Genomic DNA, 16,185 nt, shown 5'->3' with positions numbered 1-16,185 from the left:
GTTGAAACCAAGCAAACTTAGAATAAGTCATAATGTACGCTATTACAACATCAAAGTTATTTAACCAAGGATTTGACATTGAATTAATTTGTTTGACGAACAAACAACCTCGAACCACGCGCTCCAACACATTTTTTCACATTCAATAAATTTTATTTACAAGTTTTGTTTTCTTTCTATATTTTTGAGGTGAAAAAATATTTTTTGTTCCCAGCGGTTGATACAACCTACAACTTTGACCCGAGCGAAACATAAATCATATTTTCTTATTATTTCGCCTCCAATCTCTTCGCAGTCTCTTGCTGTTCGCAGGCGTGCACGACGCGCGAGGTGCAAATAACAAATGACAAACTTTTGATACGCATTTACATAAAATAAATGACTGAACTCGTCCATACGAAAAGTTGACTAATATTTCAACTGGAGGTGCCGTCTTTCGCTCCCGTGCTTGCGCGCACCTCTCCGCACTTTATATTTCCCATGGGGCCGGCAGAGCCGCCACCGGCCCGCCGCGCCACTGACAGGTCATCGAGCGCGCACCTCCACCCTGTTGTTCATTTTTCGAACAGCGCGCACATTGCCGCAAAAGAGGCAAGCTGCCAGATTTCGTGACTTTATTCAACTATAAAAAATATGACATCTCCCTACTCCCTCTGCTATCACGCTACGCATAACATACACAGCGGTTTTATCTAACATGTAGGTGACTTTTTTTGAGGGTTGTTGTGACATCATCTACCCCATAATTGTAGATTAATGCCAATAAATGCATTTTAATATCAAAAGGGGCCGCACTGCTTGCTTGTCACAACAGGGAAGATACATTTTAATTATTCCCAATATCGCATTATGTTTACTGTAAAATTGCCCAGCGCCGCACTCAGGGAGGACTAAAACGCGCGACACATTGATGTATGAACCGAAGTAGTGCAATCTTTTGTTCTTGAACGAATACACTCCGCTCTGCGTGAATGTTTCAGCGCCGCAAAAGCGGCCGGCGTATTAAAGCGGTGTAAAGTAAACGGCTTGGGAGGGGTGCAAAAATTAACAGATGTGCATAACAGACGTTGTAAATGCTGGTAATAGCCGAGTGTCTCCCGCGGGAGAGACCTACCAACGACCAAGAGAGCGCAGAGTGAGGGTGCAATACGCATTTGATGCTCTGTTGACCACTTCATTATTTTGAAATTTAGAGAATTTACTTGAGCAAACACTCAACGGGACGCTAAATCATGTGTGATCTATAAATTATTGACACCACCCCCAACACACAACTAATGTACCAACTAAACAAATATCCTCAAAATTTACATTGGTAGCGACGCGCGCGTATCTATAACTTGAAGCTTTATTTGTGAAGTTGCCAGAGCGATTAACGAGCAATTCATATCATGTTTCCGGTCTCGTGCATCGAGATATTTAAACGCGATTGGCATTGTTGCTGAGGTCGAATTTCAATCATTTCCACACACATGTTCAATGCACAGTCAAATTACACAGCGCGTACACATATTGCGGCGCACAAATTGTGCTCACCATTGTGCGGAAATCAAGCGATGATTGGAATCGAACATCGATAGAATTGCACGCAGGTTGATCACATCGGCACGGGGTTAGATACGAGATACATCACACTGGAATATTATTTAAGTTACCCGCAATCGACTGCGCACATTATTGCGGTGTTTAATTGTAATGTGTAATTAAACATTTGAACCCCAATCATTGATTTTCGGCGCATGTAGAGATAATATTTCGTCCAAAAATAAAAGATTGGCGTATAAAACTCTTCGAAAGCGAGAGTAGAAGGGGCGGCAAGATACTCTACACACTCAAGGGTGTACTCTTACTCCTAATAGGGTGAATTACCGTCGAGTGCTTACCTATCTTCTTGCCTTTCCCTTGTCTTTTCCGCTCCTTGCCAAACAAAATTGGGGAACTACCCTAATCTCTGTATGCCACTATTCCTTTATCCCCTTAATGCTTTTATGCGTCTTCCATTAAATATGGCCGAAAATTTGCTTCCAATTTTGATATCATCCTCAAACCACCAAAATATTTAAATAAAATATATTAATGCATTTTTAATTGCAATATTTACTCAGTCAGTTGACAAATTTCTGATACTAATCATTGATATAAATGATAAAAGAAATATGTTGTACTTATGGTTGACAGCACCCTTGCATGTTGATCATGTTGATGATGGCAACAGTAAAATAATATAAGGACGTAAAATTTGATATAGTTAGGGATTAATTATTTTGGTTATATGGGTGCTCTCGGCACGTGTCCCACGTGTAGCAGCGAACGCATTAAAACTTTGAAGTACTCGACGTAATTTGTGTGGTAGAGGAAATTGATACTTCAATTAAAGCCTTTTATACATGCATTCGACTTGTACTAAATCCAATTTTATAAATATTGATTAATTTCCTTCCACAATCTTCAATTGTACTCGAGAAAGCAAAACTAGAATAAACTCAGCGGAAAATCCTAGGACAAAAGAAAAACTTTGTGTTTTGAATCAGCAGCGTAAAAGTTTGCGCTAAATTCCTATCCAATTTCCTGCGCTCGCCTTCTTTCACGTACAGACAGTATGAAACAATGGCTCCAAAGTGTAAATGTCCTTCAATCCTCTTTTTCGCGCGCCGATGAAAGGAAAGTAAATGCGCACCGCATCGTTGATGGCTTCGCCACTTTTATATAAACACACGATTCCATCCCTTCGCTTCGTTCAGCGCAAGGGAATGGAACATGTTGTTAGATCCACATCCACATCCAGCACGTAGCTTTGTGGACGCGGGTGCGAGGAAAACGAAAAGATCGCGCGCGCGTAGGCGTTCATGTGTGCGTGGCTGTGTGTTCGAGAGGTCGAGCTCTCTAAGAGGTTTCACGGGGCTGGTAAAACTTCAGTGATCTCGTTACGACATCGCATTACTTCTTTTACAAACTGGCTACTTTGTGTGCGCGTCTTCGTACTTACACACACCAGCGGATGGTGGACGGAAAACAAAGCAAACTTAATATAACAAGGATTATTCGGGTTTCCAAAATCTACGCCCACAAGATTTACAAATAAATTGGCAAACTGAACAAAACCACGAGCACACCCGGTGCATGCATTATTATATTAGTAGATAGGTACTCTATCAACGCGCTTGTAGTGATGATATTTCTGTTATTGTCAGGACGCCATTCGGAATTTGTGCGGTCGGACGCGCGCGCGCGCGCAGCTTGAAATGAAGAGACACGATTCCGCAATTAAGCGGCGCTCCGCCGCGTCGCTCTTTGTTCGTGCGCGCGAGGCCCGACGTCGTTAATTAGGCCGAGAGTTTACGGTTATCACCTTCTAGCGCTCGTCCTATCCTCTGTCCTAATATTTGCAGCGCGTTTACAGTGCAATCCTTTGTTTCAAACATTCTGCCACAGCATCACTCCCATATCCTATCACCTGCCATGGATAATGCAAATTATATTTATAGAATGATTACTAAATATTAATTTAAGCTTTAAATAGATGTTAATAGATAGATATTTTAATGAAAAACTAAAAATTCCTACTATTTTAATGCCTAGACATATAAACAACTCTTTTTTCTTCTGGTTAGGGTATGAATAGCAAAGAAAAAGTGACAATGTCAATCTGATCAAATGCAGAAACTCAATTCGTAATTAGACTCATAACCGGAATTGCCCCGCAGCCGCCAGCAAACAACTCGCAGTGCTGACGTCGAATTAGGAAGCACACGCGGAAACAAACGAGGAAAATGTCTACCCCGAATGAATCCGTAATATAATGCGTTTGTAGTTGTGTCGTGTACGCGTCAGTGTTCAGATTTCAGAGAGAACACCGCGCGCGCAAACACAGCTCGCGTAGCAGCAGCCGTAGCAGCATTTTAATTAATGAATTAATGTAGCTCTCGACTCTTAAACACTGTTTATGTGGCGGTAATTAAGAGAGTCGCCGCCACTAGATTAACCCTCGTTTTCTGCTTTCCATTCCAGAGTCCTCTCTCCCGTCGCACGTTCCCGTTTAACTCAATTCTTCGATAAGCTATGAAACCGAAACGTTCGTGTGTGTGAGTGTAAAGGTTCTCAAACGGATGAACCAAGGAGAAAATGGACGCTGTGTGCGAGGGTGGCAAAAGATGCCGCGAAAGCTCCTAATTCGTAGTTAAAGAGGGTAGCGCGCACGCCGAGATTTTACACGTCGTATAATTCGACTACTTCGCAAGAAACCGGGGGGCGCCAAAGTGACTTGTGAGCGAAGCAGCTACAAAACGCAGGAGCAGGAGTCGTGAAGAGTAAAGAGCGGCATCATTTAATTTATTAGTCGGGGAGTTATTTGAACCGCACCGAGCAAGCAAGCAAGCAAACTCCACTCCCACCACTCTGAGTAAATAACAAGCAGCGTGAAACAAGAAAAGGGGTGACTCCTAAAAGATGAATAATTACCATCTTAATTATTTGATGTTCTTAATGGGTTGAGGCTATTTCTGCTTCTTTCGCCTCCATTTACAACTACTTCAAAACTTGCGTGTAAAATGAACATTTTCTCAGCGAGAAAAACAAGTGTCACCATCAAAAAATGCTACAAATCACTGTTATGTCAACAATGCATCGCAACATAAAGACAGGTGATAGAATTTCGCGTAATCTTGACGAAGCCGAGCGTTCTTTAAATGTTTAATATGCGTGAAAACAGAATGGGACGAGCATGAATGTCATGATCATGAGGCCCGCTTAGTGGGAGATTATTTCACTCCGGGGTGTCGATGTTTACGTTTTGCAAACAACTCTCGGCTCGATTTACGCGCACACAATGGCGGCAAGTACAATAAGATGATGCGCTTCTGTTTGTCATGCAAACAATGCATACAATATCCCAACAAAACAAAACGTAACACACACGTAAATAATACACATTTAACATATTTCCTAAATAATAATCACTATCTATTTGTGGTGTAGCACAACTTCCAGTTTTATAATAATTTCACTCTTATTCTGCATGAATTAATACGATAATGAATCAAAGTATCTGTTCCCATGAGTTATAATGGGATAAATCTAACAATTACTGCACAACGCGTGTGTGCTCAAAGCAGTGGGTAAGTATACAAAGTATACAAATCACTGCAAAGGCCGAACAACAATAATGAAGCGCGCGCAACAATAGAGTGCGTTTTTTGAGCTCTCAGCGTCCACGTTTGATAATAATGCCACTTAAAAGCGAAATATCATACACTCTTTGGCCCTTTATTGTAGCATCAAGCCTCCGAGAGTCGAGAGCGGAGGCAATAGAGATCAAAACATGCGCCCCTTATAGAAATTATTGCAAACCACCCGTGGCGATTGCTGTTTTTTCTCCGACCCACCATCATGCATGCGCATGAAGACTACTTGGACTTAATTAATCACATATAGTGTACGCTACCAAGTGGAGGGAGCTATTAGAGACAACAGCACAAACACGTGCGACATGTAACAAATACATGGGATAATTATTTTCCTCAAGCCCTTTCCGATAATGTGTACAAAATGTTTTGAAATGAGACGTAACTTTTTTCGTTTTGACAGATTCAAATGTAAATGCATGCATAACATGCATAAATGCATTATGATCACCCCTTTTTCATCATTTTGATAGACACCTCATTCAAATTCGCCTTTTATGATTCGATTTAGGGTTAAACTAGATAATTGTAACATGTAACATATGCAACTGTGTTCTCTATGTCCCTGTACAAGATGGCTGCTGCCTTATGCGCCCACAAACATCCAACAGCCAAACCCTTGAAAAGTCCTCAAACGCGAGCAATAAAGAACCGGCCTCGGCGTGTTTATGTGCAGCAGTATAAGTGTATTATGACATTAACGTGCGCCACCACCACCATCGCCACTCTCGAATGCGCAGATTGCGCGAGGCGGTTTTGGAACTCGGGTTAATAAAGCGGATAATAGAGGAATAGAGGAGACGTCCCCTTAGTTTATTTTCCTTCCGTTCGCCCCACGAGACTCGTCGACCACCTCACGTCAGTGGGTTCGACTATATAGCGAGTAGCTATTATGCGGATTGTGATTTTCAGTGAAGAGTGAAGAAAGGCATCGAGAACGTAAAAAAAAACGTTGAAAATTGCCCCAATACATTGTCAAATAAGAGATTCAAAGGGTACCAATATAGAAAATAAATTACAAAAAAAACACGTTTTTTATTCGAGTAGTAAGAATCCGCGGGTTTTAAAACCAACCTCACAACTCATCAGGAACGTGAGAGGCAAAAAAATTGCAGGAACCATACCATTTTCGGTTATTAGACCCTCGCGACGCAGGAGTAGTTAGCACGAGGCGAGAGGGTAACTACCCAGTGTACCGGCGCCCCCTATTAACGGTAACTACCTATGTGTGCTTTTGCGGATCCGCGCGACCGCCGTGATTACGTTTTACTGCGGTAAATAATTTTCCACCGGCCTGCAAACCGAATAAAGTGGTGAAGAGAAAACGACGCACTCGACACACGCTCAAAATTCCGCTAACACAATGTTGACGGGTAACATTTTGTGGCCGCATGAAAATTGTGCTACACTTTTCGCAAAAACCGGTAAATATAGAAATATTTTTTACGCTCGTGTGTGGGTGATGAGCATGCGCTCAAATTATGTATATCGCAGCCTTCCGGCATTGCACTCCACCCACAACAAACATGGTAAACAATACCTGCGTTTATTTAGCACCACGCGGAGAGAAATGGCAAATTTCAGTATTTTCTAAATGCACATATAATTCGAAACATTTTTTAAAATATGATATAAAATTCATTTTTTTGTTCTTATACCCCGACGCGTTGTGAATGCATTGCTTAAAAATCGTAAAAATGTTTTTATATGCCTTTATTATTATTTACCCGAAATAAAAACCTTTATTATCGAACAACCTCACAAAAAGCACGAGTGGCCACAGAGGGAAAAGTACATAAAACGCACAACGAAAGTGGAATGACACACAAGCGAGTGGGGGTGGCAAAAAAACATTGCCCCAAAGTGATGGCGTTGACCAGCAGCCGAGCGTAATATATGTAGATTTTTACGATTTTCTATGTGAGAGCGTGAATAATTTTGTGTCAACATGCGAAATATAAAATTTAAAATAAATTCGCTTCTCGCTAGATCCCGGAAGGCAAATGCGAGAGCAGCAGAGGCGGCAGATTGCAGGATATAAAACCTCATGGCTTCAGGGCGCGACTCAACGCGAAGCTGCCTGTACAGGCGACACCGGATGGATCTGGGAATTAAAGTGCTAATTACCTAAGTTGGGTCTCTTTATAAACCGCCGAGCACGCAAGAGACGAGTCGCGAATTACAACTCGCAATGAAAATGTGTGTTTTATGTGTGTGTGTGGGTAGTGAGAGAGAACTCCACACTACTTTTCTGGCTATTCGTCTCGTTCATGCTCGACGTGTCCCTAAGTGGAAATATTCAAGCAACGACTAGAGGACTAGATCATTCCGTCATACCGCCCGATTCTCAAAATCAACTTGACGCTATTAAAACCACAACGAAAAGATGCGCCAGCGATGAAGTTTGCGCAAAGAGGTGGTGTGTTTGTCTGGCAAGTTTGCGCAGAGTTTTGCGCCGAGGCTGTCACGAAACTAAATGCTTGAATAGCTTCTCTCTGGGCTCTTTCAGCGTTTCATAACATTTCACATCGTTTCAGCTTCTTAACTTTGGTCATATAAAATTGCTCCCAATGCGCCCTCACGGTTCTCATATCTCTATTTAGACGATGCTCTGGCAGAGCTACACGCTCGCCATTGGTGGGATGATTTACAAGACTCGAATTCGTGAGTTTATTTCCTCCGGCAAGGGGACACAGAAACGAAGGCTACATTTTGCTAACTATGTAAGTATTCGAAATAAATACGTGCACGAAATTGAAGGAGATCATACGAAACATCAAAAGGCGAATTAAAACCAAACACGAGAGCGTTTTATTTTCAAACATTTCTTGCAAATTTACCAAGCTTTGAGTTAAAGCAATGAATAGCATTATCGACAGATAAAAAAAGATCAGCTGAAGATGATGACGCCCAACCTCATTCAATTGCCACCACTATTATTTCACTTATTTAATACACTACAATCTCTATCTCTGGGTCTATGCAGAAATTTTAATTAATATCTACGCGCTCAAAGGTTCTATTTATACCCGCTTTGTTCCTTTGCTTCTTTAAGCACCTGTGTCGTCATTTAAATGATGATGTCGGAGAGGATATCATTAATCTCCCCAAACCAGCTCTCAATGCCCAGGCGTGGAATAATGAATAAATAAAGCTCGAATGAGAAATTCATATCAATAATCCCAGATAAAGCACAACATAAAGGAAAGATTATCCGGTCAAAAGTCAAAGGAAGCGGCGAGTGCGCGAACGGCGACATCATCACACACACATTCACACAAAACAGGAGTGCAGGCCCACATGAACGAGCACATTACTCACAAATGCCAGCCGCACAGCTCCCCGCAAATAGTCCGCGACTGATTAAAAAAGTAACTTCAAAGTGGAGACGACAATCGCTCGCCCAACACAATCGGCCTCCAATTTACACTATTATTGTGCGGACTTCGCTTTTCGATTGGTTTGCTCATTCATCAGTATAAGCAATTTGAAAAGAAAGCGGTATGATAAAGAGTTTTCATTTGTTATCGTTTGATATCAGAATGATATAAGAAATCTCCACCGAATAACAAATTTTATCTTTACTACTCGATAGTTAATCTATAGAATAGATTTGTGTGCGATGTTTTGGTTTCAGGCAAACGTTGTGAAACCAAAACGGTTAGCTCTTTGTTCGCGTCGAAACTGCTGGCTGCATTTTGCGCTGGTTTTGCGTCCCGGCTCGCAGCGGCGAGCGAGAAACTCACGGCGAACTCTCCGAGTAATCGATTAATTGATGAGATAGTTTGGAGAAAATGCGGTCTTTATCAATTACCGATGATTGAACCCACTTACCGTGGGTCAGCTTACGGCCGAATAACGATGATACTCTCGCTCTTATTTCAACTTCCAACTTGTTCAAAGCGCTTACAAATTTAACTCAATCAAATCTTTGCAAGTAAAGGAATTATTAGTTCTACTTTAACATAATTATCTATATTCTCTATTCCCAGCTGTCGTCCCACGAGCTGAATATCAGCAATAACAAATTAAAAATTTGATGACAACATTTATTACGATCGAATAAATCTGAACACAAAAATTTTGAATTTTTGGCATTTGTGCGATGCAGACAGACCAGAAATAATAAAGCATGAAATCGATAATAATAATAACAATAACAGAACCAAACAGAGAGAAACCCACGATGCGAATCTCTTAAAATTCTGAAACCGCCTGAAACATGTACCCGTGTACGTAAAATCATGAAAACAGATCGTTATTGATCGGTTTTTAGCTCCGCCGGCACATCGGATACATTTGTGCGTAGCGTCTCGTTCCCTCGTCAAAACAAACGAATCTGGCGATGCGTTATTAGGCGCTTAAGCTCTATGCGCATAGTTTCAGATATTCGGCACCTTCACCAGACCGATATTTCCTGACAAGCCCGGTCAAACAAACGTACAAGATAAATACATAGTAGTACTAGTTGGTAATTCGTAAATTACTAAATGTTAAACCGGCCCCAGCGTTTATTCCGCACCGACGGATCGAAAATTGAACGCAGATATTTGTCAGTCAACCTGGCTGTGGCCAAAAATAGTAAAGAGTGAAACTGACAGATTATGTGGATTATAATAAATGCCAATTTTCTGGGCGCTTAAATCTCTACCTTGTGTCTACTGCATCCGGCGTGGCGCCAGATTTCGTTTAAGATAAACAATCTTATACTTAATTTAAAAAATGTAAAATTTGAATATTTAATTTTAATAAAAACTATCTTCGTTTGTCTATCAGTAATCAGATTGCTAATAGGTTTTCGTCGAAATTGTTGTCGGTATGCGTGCGCGTCGATGCGATCTTGCGTTAACAGCAAGCAAGCAGCAAGCACGATATCGAAATTCAACACGGTGCGGTGCGAGCCGTGGAGCTAATAGGGGTTGAAATGTTGTAGGGAGTGTCTGATTAGTTGATGGCATTAATTGGTTGTTTTCGGCGCGAGGGCGAGCAGTCGACGAGCGTCGCCTCATTGTTAAAATCTCCTATTTTAATTATTACCCACTCAAACTTCCAATTACTTTATTACTAAATGACACAGCCAGTGTCAACACCGACGCGGCGACTAATTTGCGCTAATCTTTGCTCATTCCCTTAGTACTGTGATAATTACGTACACGCAAGACACAAAAAACGACTTACCCATTTCAGCATAGCGCGCATCACGGCTCGAACAGCAGGCAGCGCCCTTGGAGGTTATGTTCGGCTGCACACATTGAAATCTTGGTACCACACATAACTATCAATTAAATTATACATATACATTCAAAACATTTAATTGTTTATTGAGTGGCAATATTCCTTACCTTTATTTTATTGATTACCTTCGAAATTTTTAAATTTAATGCCAGGAATCCACGATTATAACTCTCCAACACCGCTGTAAGATTTCATGAGTTAGGCAACCGAATATACGCAAAACAATGTAATGCAAAACAAGTTATACCGAAACAAAGCGTCTGCGCAAGTTACAACTTTGCTATCACCTTCAAAACATGCAGTGATGTCTTTTTTGGTTTGAAACCGGACTAAGTTTATCAACTTACCAATTTCAGCACAGCGCTCATCGCAACCCGTACGCCGTGTGTCCTTGGAGGTTACTTGCATTCCGGCACTGTGAAAAATACAGAAATATCTTACATCACACATAGTTACGCATAATGTTATACATCATAACAAAGACAATTTAATTATTTATCTATTGATACCGTTTCTTACCCGAATTTTGTGATTTTTCTTCAATAAAAGTTGATTTTAATCGAAGCACAGACGGTTACGCACTTGCTCGCATCTGCAACACCACAAAAAGATTTAGGCAACTGAATAAATGTAACTAATGAATAAAAAACAAGTGCTGCCAACATAAACCAGTGTTTTAAGTTTAAAACTTGTTTTAACTTTAAAACATGCAATGCTGGTTCATTTCGGCCTGAAACTGCACGAAATTTATTTTTTTGATACATAGCCGCGTGGAAAATGTGCATTTCGGTAGTTTTTCAAGAGCGCAAACAATTTTAGCCGGGGTTTAAAAGCACCGCGCTTGTTCGGCGTATGATCAAATGTTGTGAGGTCTCGGCAGTCCATTAGAATCGAGTATTTTTGGCTTTTTGGGCAGTCGGAAGGGCGCCGAACTTTCAGACAGAGCCCTTTTGACTAACTGGGTGGTATGCATTTCTATTTCTCGTTATGTACCTATCGACATTTTACAATTTGGTGATGAGATGAGTTGGTGCCGAGCGCAAACACAAACATTGATCATATTCGTGTACTGCCCACGCGTATCGATTTTGTTTTCTTTCGCATGATATCTCCGGTAAAGTTGTTGCAATTCGCAAAAAAAAAATCGTAATTATTCATTTGTTTTATGAAACGGAAAATAAGTCTGTCTGAAATATCAAATGGCGCAACTCGTTGAAATGTGAAATTCTCTTCTTGCCACCCTCATCGCCTCATTGTTTTGGTATTCAAATCGAGTTAGAGACATAATCTAAAGTTATAATTTCCCTAAAGAATCAAATACGCGACTGCGTTAACAAAGTACAAACGCGCAGCGAACCATTACACAACATTCGCAACCAATTCGGCCAACCGACGAGATTAGATAATATCGCTTTGTTTTGTTTATTAATAAATTTCCGTCACGTCTCATCCGCATCCACATCCACAGATCCATTCCACGTCGCGTCGGTTTTGAGCGGAAAACAAGATGACATGCAAAACAAATTTGATATTGCTTGCGCAAAAATAAAACGAAATAGTGTGCAACACACACGTACATACGCGAAGCGCGGGTATACGCAGAGAGAAGCAGCCGCTATGTGACAGCTCAAAGCCGCTCTAAGCTCCCCGGGTTAAGGGAAGAAAGACTGCTAATAGAGCTTTCTCTCGGCTTTCACCGCCTCCGTTGCGGCCGCCAGCAATGGACGAGTCCATGACGGGCGCGCACCGAAAGTCGACGGAAACCCAATTCATGATCCAATAACAAAAGACAACGATATTACTGGCCGCCCGCGCGCTCGGACAAAGGCCCGAAAGCACTTTCGCGGCGATATTGGATACGACTTAATGGCGAATCCACTTTTATGTGCCTTTCACACACGAGACTCAAGAAGACACGTGGACAATGTGGACATGTATGCAATTGCTGGCATAACAATATAATATTAAGGGCTGGGCTTCAGAACAACACTCAAAAAACCTAATTTTTGCATTTGATTTCGAAAATAGTAAAAATATTTTAAAACCAAATTAAAGACAATTAAATTCTATTTAAATTAACATATTTCCCAACACTGTATGTTTAATATTTTAAAAAATATTTAAGTTTTTCTAAAAAAAATGCAAAAAAATATAAAAATCAATAATTCAGTGTTTTTTACATTTCCAGCTGTCCACAGTCATCATTTACGCGTGTAGTTGACTCACAGTGGTGTTACAACACGGGCAATGTAGCTGAAGACGAAAGAAGCACCACTCAGACAGCGTGATGTCTCACACGCTAGGTCGTAAGCGTCGTCACGACATCAACTCGCACGGTAAATGTTGACAAATTGTCGGTGTTTCGTGTTGGCTTCCACAGCCGCACACACATCGATCCCATCTTACATAATAATTACAAATAGAGTGGTAATCTGCAACAAGCCGCTTGCGAGGGCTTTTAAAATGTGGTGCTATGTATGCCCAAGCAAATGTTCTTGAATAAACGCGCATAATTGAAGCGAAGAGCCACGCAATGCACAACAATGTGCAATAATGGTAATCGGCGAGATAATAATGGTAAGAGGCTTGCGTGTTTAAAGATTTGACGCATTATGCCAAGAGAGCGTTTAAGCACGCTCCAAAGCATCCGAAGCAAGCGAAAGCAAACACAAAAAGCTCACGCTCACGCTCAGGAAGCAAAAATATATTGTGTCCATTGAATTCAATAGGGCACAAGCACTCTACGGCTGTTTGAGAAGTATTTAAGGTGTGTTTGAAGAGCCACTCTTACTCACCACAAAATAACACACTTATTATTAGTATAAAAATGTGAGAATATTTTTTATTTTAATTTTTAAATATAAAAAAATATATATTTTAAATGATTTTATGAAAGCAATAAAAACAAAAGTATAATTTTTGTTAAATAAATAAAAATCAATCAATTAAAACTTTAAAAAAATATCCGTAAGCAATCAATTGTTGCAACTTGAATAAATTGCACACGTTTATTATTAAATCGACGCGCAAGTGAATAAAATAAATAAAAGAGTAGCAACCAAACAAATATGCAATGCCCATTTAGCTAGAATCAGCGCACACCACAAGTGTTAACAATATAATATTATAGTAGTATTTAATTGTGCGCGCAACGAATCAAAACAATTGCAAAGTAATTGCGATATTATTACCGAAAATTAAAAACCCTCTCGCACTGTACCGAAATCAAATCTGGCAAGAGACGAATTAAATTTAAATTTAATTAACGCATTAAACAATTTCTGCGGTTCCAGTTGCTTGATAACAGCAATACATTCGATACTATTTATAATACAGTGTGTTTTATCTGAATACATAATCCACGTATTTAAAATTTTTTAAACGTAGTGATAATTTAGATAAACACACTGTTTGCTTTAATTTGTGTTTGTGCGGTGCATTAAACGAACATTTACAACATGACCGATAGTGTTGTGCGCTCGCAGTGATAATTTATGAATATAATATTTATTAACCTTAATTAAAGTTGCATTAAATGATTATCATAATAGGCGCGGGCGAGGCTTTCGCGAGTAGTTACTACTTTCAGCGCGATCAGATATATCATATATGAGTTGTCTGCTAATTGAGCTTGAATTATATACGCGCCATTATTTATTAATATTTATTAAAAGTCTCTCCGTATTATATATTATGTTAATGTTAATTACTTGCCAAAGATGGCTGTGGAGTGTGTGTTTATTGGGCGTAAATAATTCCGCTAAGCGTTGCGTTTATCGGCCGGCTGTAATCGCTGCTCAGAGTGGAGCTACGTAGCTGCGTAGCACGGATATTTTGCTATTAATGCCCTTGCTTGTGCAGAGAGGTGTACTTAAGACTGGTTAAGACCCTTTTGCCGACACAATGGGTGACAATAGCGCGTGAATGGCACTGTTTTGCTAACACTAACGATCTTTCGGCAGCCCCGCGCGCAACGCAACGCGCTGCAGCCCCATTGTTGCACGGCTTATGAGATTAGCATTCGGCGATGTTAGATACCAGCGTTGATATGCAGTTGCAAAGTGTCGGAATGTGTCTTTGACACTCGAGGCGACGACACCTTAGCAAACACCATCATCACCAAGTCGTAAAAAAATCACACTCTATTTGCTATTGTGCAATGAATGAAGATGACTAGATACCTAAATAGATTCTGGGAAAGATTGAAGATGAATGAAGTTGTTTTTTCGCAAGAAACTTAAATTTTCTTAGTTTTTGACTGTCGGGTAGAGAGATATTGATAAAATTAATGCTTTTTTCGGAAAATTGATATTTTTATCGAAATATCTCCTAAAATTCTTCTAAAAAAGACAGAAAATGAAGAAAATGAGTAAAATAAACTAAAAATTATTCAAATAATGCAAATATTTGTTTGTTAATATCTATTAAAATTTTTTTTATGCAATTTTATATTAATTTTTATCAATTCGAATTTTTTTTACTTTAAAAATAACTAAAAATTACTTTAGTCACGGCCTTGACTGTCCGTGTTTAAAATACCACTTTTTGTGTATTAAAACCGTGTAAAAACTGGTGGAAGTAAAAAAAATGAACTAATTTTGTATTAAGAAATAGGTAATTATTTTCATGATGTTTGTATTATCCCGTCATCAACTATTTATTACAAAATAAAGACGTGTATAGATCTTATACCATAATGTAATTTTGATTTAATTTAATTCCAGCTGTGAAGACGCTAATAATTTCATTAATTACCACCTATAAAATAAGACCCCCACAACAAGAAAGTGTAACATCAACTATACATTCCTGTCAGCTGAAGTACAACAAGTAAAACAAGCGCTACCACTAGATAGAAGGCAAACACTAGCGATTGTAGTGTCTGCCATCACCCGGAATGAGCAGAGAAGCAGGCATACCACAAGAGTTTGTAAATGATTCAAGCCGACTGTGTGTGTGTGCGAGTGTGTTTTAACCCGTTGCTAGTAGATATGCGAGTATAAACGTTCGTGTGCTTTGGGTATTTTCCGGCTTTGTTGTGCGCACGAGTGCGAGAAAAGAGGGCCCCGCAATGAAACGACGATATTACTACCTTCGTGTGCGCGGCAAGAGAACCGTCGCCGCTTCCATCTTTATCTGTCGCCCGACATGCTCTGGCGGCGCGCACCGCCGCCTCGCCGGCCAATCGGAACGCCGCCAAACTACCCTCCGACGACGATTTCCAATTGCCGCCCTCCAATCGGCGCCGCCGTCTGAGGTTTTCCAGTCGATATTTGTTACTTTGCGTTTTGACGTCTTCCTAAAGTGCTACCACACATACGCGCATTCAGGCTCGCTACGCATGCGATTGTGCCCAACAACTAGATACGAGGAGGTTCCTGTCAGCGCGGCAACATGCCGCCGCATTTCATTGCATTTATTCGAGCGGAAAATCATCGGCTGCCTATTGAGATGAAACTCAAACGTGTATCACCATGTTTCAACCCTATTTAAACATAATTTCCTTCAAAAAAAAATTAAATTTTAGCAAATAAACCACGTTTAATCAAATAATAGCATCATCGATATTTGGGACTCAATTCCAACAAGAAGACAGTAGTGAGGTTGTGAGGCGTGCGCGGTTATCCCACTCAACGAAACCGACTCACGGACTTTAACTCACCCCCTCGGTTATCCTGCTTGCACTCACATGTGCCCAACGGGGTGGGTTTGCTATGGTCTCGAGTTGGAGTGTCTGGTATGAGATACACCACTTTTAACGGTTTAACGA

Source organism: Atheta coriaria, unplaced genomic scaffold (genome assembly GCF_025399875.1).
Source record: "Atheta coriaria isolate IRGN ID8LTWV9N9 unplaced genomic scaffold, Caltech_Dcor_3.1 hic_scaffold_3_pilon, whole genome shotgun sequence".
In the NCBI taxonomy this organism is placed as follows: Eukaryota; Metazoa; Arthropoda; class Insecta; order Coleoptera; family Staphylinidae; genus Dalotia; species Dalotia coriaria.
This window is presented reverse-complemented; position numbering follows the sequence as displayed.